The sequence below is a fragment of the Neofelis nebulosa genome, chromosome 2 (assembly GCF_028018385.1).
Source record: "Neofelis nebulosa isolate mNeoNeb1 chromosome 2, mNeoNeb1.pri, whole genome shotgun sequence".
Classification (NCBI taxonomy): domain Eukaryota; kingdom Metazoa; phylum Chordata; class Mammalia; order Carnivora; family Felidae; genus Neofelis; species Neofelis nebulosa.
Genome location: NC_080783.1, coordinates 108,720,798 through 108,729,446, shown reverse-complemented (window position 1 = coordinate 108,729,446; position 8,649 = coordinate 108,720,798). Strand labels below are relative to the sequence as shown.

General features: G+C 37.9%; 1 long non-coding RNA gene across 1 annotated transcript; it reads left to right on the top strand.

Annotated features, from left to right (window-relative positions):
* The first annotated feature begins 3,706 nt into the window (after positions 1–3,706).
* On the top strand, positions 3,707–5,591 carry LOC131493114 (uncharacterized). The gene is made up of 2 exons (XR_009252468.1): positions 3,707–3,785; positions 5,025–5,591. It is a non-coding gene; the product is annotated as an uncharacterized LOC131493114 (long non-coding RNA).
* Positions 5,592–8,649: the final 3,058 nt, after the last annotated feature.

The following is an 8,649-nucleotide window of genomic DNA, read 5'->3' as shown; positions in this document are numbered from 1 at the left end:
ATATAGAAGAAATAAGAAAATAAAAAGGATTTCATAATAAATGGGCACTTAATTATGCTTGTTATTATAGCACTCTCAGAAAAAGGCATACATAATTTTCTTCTCCCTCTTTGCTCTCCTTTATCAAGTGCATATTTAAATTCATTATGAAAAAAGGGGAGAAAGTTCATAGCGTTTTTGTGATCAAACACCTTTTCTAATTAATCTTGGCATCTCAATGTAATGACATTGAATATTATTAAATTAACTTTTTATGCCCTATTAGGGGCATCTTTATAAAAAATGTGTCATTTGTGGAAGTATTTTTTTAGATCAAAAGATACAACTCACCTTCAAAAGTCTTTGAATTAAGGAATACTAGAAAATCATTTATTTTATTATATTTTATCTTTCCTTTATTTATATTTATATTTGCTAATTCAGATGACAAACATGGTATATGTAATATATAATAAAAATATAATTTTACAAGAGCACTTCTACAGAAATAACCCAAATGATCTTTTACCTTATTTCTCTCAAAATGAAGAACCACAATTTACCTTCATCATTCAACTTCAATCCTTCCACATTCATGGCCAGAAGATGTTCAATAATGCTAAGTATATGAAAACTTGGATGTAACTATGGGATTTCTACAGAGGTTTTCTTGGGGTCTTTGTTCTATTGTCTCCTTTGAGAAGCCTTTGGCAAAGCAAATGTTAAAATCTCTTTATTTTCTCATTAAAGGCTTGGGTGCAAAAAAAAAAAAAAAAAAAAAAAAAAGGTAGAATATAAACTGCTCCCTAAAATGAAGCAGGAAGGAGAAGAAAGTTTGGAAGGACCTAATCAAAATCTTGTGAATTCTGTTCATAAGGGCCATAATTATACACATAAGATTTTTTTTTTTTTGGACTCTACTTTCCATGGCAACAAGTGTTAGCCTTGGGAGAAGTGAGGGGTTCACCGAGGACTGCTTCAGGGACGACTGAAGTCACTTAACGCTATACTCTTTCCTATAATACTGAGCTTCTCAAAGGTACGATTTGTTGTTTCTCGCTCATTTTGTGTCTTGAGCACTCAATCACAGCACCCAGTAGAAAGTAGATCAGGGTACATTTTGATTCAACTGAATGGAATTGGCTTCTTTAATTAGGTCCAAGGAGGATCTATGGATGCCTGACAATCTACTTCCACTGGCCAGATGGTATGTTCTTTTTGGTTTATAATCCTTCAGTCAAACACTTGACGAAACAGGCATTGCCAAGTGTTCTTAGTACCTGTTCTCTAGTAATCCATAATGTCTGGGGAAGTGAATGAACCATTTTAAATTGTCCAGCACTCCTTCCTCCATTCTTTTTTTTTTTTCAACGTTTTTTTATTTATTTTTGGGACAGAGAGAGACAGAGCATGAACGGGGGAGGGGCAGAGAGAGAGGGAGACACAGAATCGGAAACAGGCTCCAGGCTCCGAGCCATCAGCCCAGAGCCTGACGCGGGGCTCGAACTCACGGACCGCGAGATCGTGACCTGGCTGAAGTCGGACGCTTAACCGACTGCGCCACCCAGGCGCCCCTCCTTCCTCCATTCTTAATTCCCCAATGAGAAAAGTTGAAGGCAGTTAAAGATCAAAAGAAGGAAAATCCAAGGATGTCACAGGTGGAACTTTAGATTAATACAACTTGTCTGTATTCATTAATGCCCTTAATCAGGTAATGTTTCTGGAAGAGTCACCCAACCTCGCTCGAGAAATGAGGCATATTTGCCGAGAAAATTCAGTTACCGTTTGAAATCAAAGCCAATGCTATCTTTTATTGGTGCTATGACTCTGGATAAATCAGGTAAGTCTAAGGAGCTCATCCTCTTCATGTTTAAAACAGGGGCAATGATAATTGATACAGAGGATTATTATGAGAAACATGTAAATAAAATAATGGATATGAAAGAATATCCTGTAGTGTGCAGACTTCTAAATACTCCTCCTCACCAATGTTCCCATCTCCTTGTATTCTCAGCCATGTAAAACCCCCTCATGTTGAGTAACTTGTTTCTAGCTAATAGAATGTGGTAAGAGTAAGAGAATGATTATTTTGTGACTAGGTTAAAAACACTATATCGAGGTGCCTGTGTGTCTCAGTGGGTTAAGCACCCGACTTCAACTCAGGTCATGATGTCACAGTTCCTGAGCTCGAGCCCTGCATCAGGCTTTCTGCTGTCATCACAGAGTCTGATTCAGATCCTTTGCCACCTCTCTCTCTGCCTCTTCCCCACTCACTCTGTCTCTCTCTCTCTCTCTCAAAAATAAACAAACATTAAAAAGAATAAGGATATTTTATTTTATGACTCTCTTTCTCTTGCTAGCTTTGAGAAAGTCAACTGTCATGTTGGAGAGACCCACATGGGGAAAGCACTAAGGGTGATTTCCAGTCAAGAGCCAGCAGGGAACTGAGGTCCACAGTCCAACATCCTGCAAAAAGTTGAATCTTGCCAACAGCACCATGAATGAACTTAATATCCTTGGCCAGTTGAGACCAGACCTGAGACCATAGCCCTGTCAGATACCATAATTGTAGCCCGGGAGAGATCTTGAAGTAGAGGACCCATTTAAGCCACGACCAGATAAGAGACCTCAAAAACAAATGTGAGAAGATGAGTGCTTGCTGTTTGAAGACACTAAGTTTTTGATATGTTAAGCAATAATTGATAATTAATAAAAATAAAAGCTAAATATATATACACATATGTGTATATATGCACACACATATGTGTATTGTACATATATGTGCATATATACACTTTCATATGTATGTACATATGTACATGACACACCATAGTTTTATGTAATGTAATATATATGTAATACAAAACACGTAACTATGCTCATATAAATATGCTGTCCCTTAACTGCATTATTTTTCTTTAACCGCAATGAGAGCAGCAGCATGAGATAATAATATGTCTTGCTACTAACTCAAAAACTTTGCAGTAAACTTTCGACAAATGATGAGTATCACTAGGAAAATGCTGGCTGGTCAAGGGCCACTATGTGTCACAGAGAAGCTGTCTGCCCTTTGCCTCGCAGGTGTAGAAACTTGATTCAAAAGTGTCTTTAAATGGAGTGGATTTGAAGGCTGTTTCATGCAAAAGAAACACACAGGAGATAAATCTAAATGTAAAAGAAATGGATAAGTCGTAATGAAAACTGTCAGGTTCCATGAACTAGAAAGCTTGGGGCAGGATCTAGAGCCTTCTCTCTCTGAAGGCTCTCTGGCACACCTGTCAGCCTGCCATTTCTATCTCTTCATGTGTCCCTGTAAGGCTGGGAAGGAATGGAACTTTAGTCAAAAGACCAACCTTCCTGGAAACTTCTGGAAAGGAAGTGCTGATACTGGTGTCTCTGCTATTCCTTTCAGAAATTTCTGTTGCTTAACGGCCCTTATGACTGGCAAAGCCTTTCCTAGGAGGATTATGACCTTGTTCACCCAACTGTGCACCCAGGGAATATTTTGTCTCCCAGATGACTTTTGTCTCTCTGTGCTTATTAACCGTGTGTTAATTGCACACTTAGCTTTCCCTATCTGCGCTTCCATATGTGTGTGTGTAAATGGTGCGACGCGTGCTCTCCTGCATGGCCCATGTCATAGAATCTCTAACATCGTTATGTCACAAAAGCATGCTTTCGCAATATTTATTGCTTCATGGATTTATGTAAGAGCAACCAGGAAGTGCGTACCGCGGCGAGCCAAGCTCCGGCTTCCAGTATCTCTCACAGCTTAATCTCCCTTTTCCTCACCTCCAACAAATTAGGTATTTATCTAAACTTCAGGTACTCCCTTCCATAGCTGACATAATAATTCCTACTTTATAGTTTTAATATGAGGGCTCAAGAAATAAAAACAAACAAAAACAAAAATGAAGCAAAACAAAAACAAAGAAGAAAACAGTCATTAAAACTTCCAAACTTTTGGCTAAGACCTGTATAGAGGCATTGATTTGGGTCATTAAAACTGTAAGATAGGAATAATTGTTATTCTAATTTTATTGACACGACAAGGCTCAGCTAAGTTAAACAATTTGTCCTAGGTTATTGAATTTATAAGTAATGGAGCTTAGAGTGGAGCCTGTGTTGTCTTCTCTTAGAAAGTCTATTTATTCAACTGCTCAAGCAGTTGCTGGTATTTCTTAGCCTTCCATTGCCTCTCTGCAGTCTATTCCTTCCATAACAGAAAATCTATGTTACAATAAAATAATTAATATGTTAATTATTGAAATCATTTGATAACATATTAAATAAATAACATTCTGGTAATTAAATTATAAATAAATTACATATAGAAATTAATAAATTAAGTTAAATCTGTTTGTGTAGAGAACCCAGAATAGTTCCCAGCACATAGTAGTAGGCAATATATGATACATAACAAATATTTAATTCTTAACTAAGATCGTTAAGATCCATTTTTTTTTTAATGATTATTTATTCTTGAGAGAGAGACACACACAAAGTGTGAGCAGGGGAGGGGCAGAGAGAGAGGGAGACACAGAATCCAAAGCAGGCTCCAGGCTCTGAGCTGTCAGCACAGAGCCCAACACAAGGGTCGAACCCACAAATTATGATATCTTAATTTGGACATCATATTATGTCCAAATATGTTAGAGATTCTATGACATGGGCCATGCAGGAGAGCACGCGTCGCACCATTTACACACACACATATGGAAGCGCAGATAGGGAAAGCTAAGTGTGCAAAAGCACCTGAGCCAAAGTCAGATGCTTAACCGACTGAGCCACCCAGGTGCCCCAAGATCCATTGCTGGACATACATCATTTAATTTCAACCTTTATCCTTAGTCACATGTATGATACTAAGCTTTGTGCCTCTGACTTCTTTTGTTCTGGAAAATTTCAAGGGATTAGCCTAAAGGGATGTAGATGAAAACATTTCACTACCTCCTGCTTTATTCTCCAACTTCTTTCCTTCCTTCCGTCCTTCCCTCCTTCCTATTCATTCAAAGAATACTTATTGTATGCCTGCCATGTGACAGATTCTAGTTACTGCAGATGCAGACCATGATGAAGGTCGGACTGAGGTAGAAAGTCTATAACAAATCAGCACGAAGCCATGAAGGTTTATGTCCAATCCATGTGATGTGTCCATCTCAAGTCAACAAGATGGTCTCTGCTCTATGCTGTCTTCACTCAGGGCCCTGGATGGTGGATACCCACCTATGTGCTACCATGACAGCTGAGACAAGAAAAAAAGGAATGTGGTAGCTATGCATTATTAATAATGACATATATCACTTCCATGAATTTCTTCTGGGCCATGGAGTCCCATGGCCACACCTAACTTGAAGGAAAAGTATAATTTTCTCTTTTCCCAGACAGCAAACCTGGTAAACAGCATAGAAACCTTGAAGGACAACTCCAGCTATTTGTCTCTCACCTCACTTACAGAAAGTTCGAGGAGGTGTACATATAGACAGTAATCATTCACTGTCTTGTTCCTAATTAATCACTTTATTCTCTTTCCATTTCTTTGCATTCAGCCATCCAATCATGTATTGAGTGTAATAGTACATGTTAGGCAGTATATACAACAAATAATAATTTTTTTTTAAAAAAAGAAAGACATGCTGTGCTTCTGTCACATATGTTGTAAAAGATAAAAAGTAAGTAAAATATTTAATATGTCAAAGGATGATTATGGTTTTATACTAAGGAGAAGTAAAAGCAGGGAAGTTGGGGGGATTATGTAAAGACAGAAGATGTGTGACAAAAATGTAATTAGGACCAGTCTTGCTGAAATTGATGTTTCAATATGGAATTCATAAGTAAAGCTTCTACATCTAAACAAGTCTAGAAGCAACTTCAAGCACTTGCTTATAAGAACTGTTTGGTGACCTGTGAAAATCATTGATTTGGAATTATATACCTGCACCTCAACAATAACAATAAAAATCATTGGATCCAAAAAAAAAGGACACCAAATTAAACGAAATGCAAACAAACATAAACAAAAACAATTTTCAAAAAGGAAAAAGGAAATCTGAACTCAAGAATGAGGTGGTGTAAGCTATAAAGTAGATGAATTGTAGATTTTCTTAAAAAATTCAGAGCCATATTTTCTATCTTTTGGATAAAGGACAATAATTTTCCAATTCTAAAATAATAAACATGCATGTGTACCCAAAATATATTTAAAAAGAGAACGAATAAGGAAATATATTTTTTTTTTTAAAAAAATTTTTTTTTTTTTTTCAACGTTTATTTTATTTTTTGGGACAGAGAGAGACAGAGCATGAACGGGGGAGGGACAGAGAGAGAGGGAGACACAGAATTGGAAACAGGCTCCAGGCTCTGAGCCATCAGCCCAGAGCCTGACGCGGGGCTCGAACTCACGGACCGTGAGATCGTGACCTGGCTGAAGTCGGACGCTTAACCGACTGCGCCACCCAGGCGCCCCGGAAATATATTTTTAAAATATTTTTGTTGCTATTGTGAATTTATGTTTTCATAATGCACAACGGTAATCACTTAGCATACAAAACCTTTTTCTTTCATTTAATATTAGCAGTTTTTAATGGCATGTTGTTATCTTTATGTAAATCTTATCTAGTGTTTTTTTTTTTTAATTTTTAATGCTATTTATTTTTGAGAGAGAGAGAGAGAGAGAGAGAGAGAGACAGAATGAGTGGGGGAGGGGCAGATAGAGAGGAAGACACAGAATCAGAAGCAGGCTCCAGGCTCTGAGCTGTTAGCACAGAGCCGACCCGGGGCTTGAACTCATGAACTGTGAGATCATAACTTGAGCGGACAGTGGAGGCTTAACTGACTGAGCCACCCAGGCACCCCTCCAGTGGTTTATAATATGCCATTGTTTTGCTTAGTTGCATTTTTGTAAGGTATTTATTTCCCAGTATTTCAATGTGCAGCTTATAAATATCATTTTGTCTATTAAATATTTGGCAGAGTGAAATAGGACTTGAGAAAATAAACACATAGATTAATAGGATCATCCTTTCAAAGTAAACATGGGGAGCGCCTGAGTGGCTCATTCTGTTAAGTGTCGGACGCTTTGTTTCAGCTCAGGTCATGATCTCATTATTCCTGAGATTGAACCCTGTGTCAGGTTCTGCACTGATACTGAGAAGCCTGCTCGGGATTCTCTCTTTCCCTCTCTCTGCCCTTTCCCTGCTTATGTACTCTTTCTCTCTGAAAACAAATACATATTTAATAAAAATAAAGGTAGGGGCGCCTGGGTGGCGCAGTCGGTTAAGCGTCCGACTTCAGCCAGGTCACGATCTCGCGGTCCGTGAGTTCGAGCCCCGCGTCGGGCTCTGGGCTGATGGCTCGGAGCCTGGAGCCTGTTTCCGATTCTGTGTCTCCCTCTCTCTCTGCCCCTCCCCCGTTCATGCTCTGTCTCTCTCTGTCCCCAAAAAAAAAAACCTTCCACATTTAAAAAAAATAAATAAATAAATAAAGGTAAATCATGGGATTTCTAAGAGATGCAGAAATTGGTAGCTCTACTTTGGCACCCAGTTGTGAAGAACGAGCCTGTTCACCTCCAACCCCCTCAGGAATAACCATAGAGTCTTTATAAGGTGCAATATATCATAGATATTTCAGCTTCATTCTCCATCACCCAAAACTTTGAGAGACAACATCAAGTCACACTTCAGCATGGAACATCCATAAGCAGACCTGTGACACTTGTACCATTCAAGTGCAGTGATAAGCCATGTTAATTCATAAAACAGACATTGATGCGTATTTGGCATTTTATTTTGGAAGATGAAATTCTTTGATATGTGAGTATGGAAGTGTTGGGCTATTACATGGTTTCAGCCAGGGCTCTGTAATTTGTCTATCCACCTTTTTTTTTTAACTCCAATATAGTTAGTATACAGTGTTATATGAATTTCAGGGGTATAATATAGTGACTGAACAATTCTATATATTACTCAATATTCATCAATCGTGGTAAGTGTACTCTTAATCCCCATCACCTGTTTCCCCCAGACCCCCACCCACCTCCTCTCTAGTAACCATCTGTTTGCTGTCTATGGTTAAGAGTCTGTTGGCTTGGTTTGTCTCTCTCTCTCTCTCTTTGTCCCTTTGTCCCTTTGTTTTGTTTCTTAAATTCCACATGTGAGTAAAATCATATGGCATTTTTCTTTCTCTGACTGACTTATTTCACTCAGCATGATATTCTCCAGCTCCATCAATTTGTTGCAAATGGCAAGATCACATTCTTCTTTATGGATGAATAATATCAATCTATATCTACATCATCTATATTTGTATCTATCTATAGACATATCTATATATACCACATCATCTTTATTCATTCATCTGTCTATCCATCCTTTAAAGTCAGCTCTTGAGACTTTTCTGTAGAACTGAAAAGAAAGACCACCCTACAATGAAGAGACTTTCCAGTCCTTTGATCTCAGTGGTGTGATTTTTTTCCTACATACTCTTCATTCACTTACCATTTAAATAAATAAATTCCTCTGACTTTATAAAATTAACACACTATTCTATAGTTAATGATGATTCTTTTTGTCTGTTCTTTTTGTTAATGGATAAGGAAGAATATCCAAGATAAAATTACACCCAGAATATTCACTGTACCTATCTCTTCGACACAGAACAGTGCTAAGCACC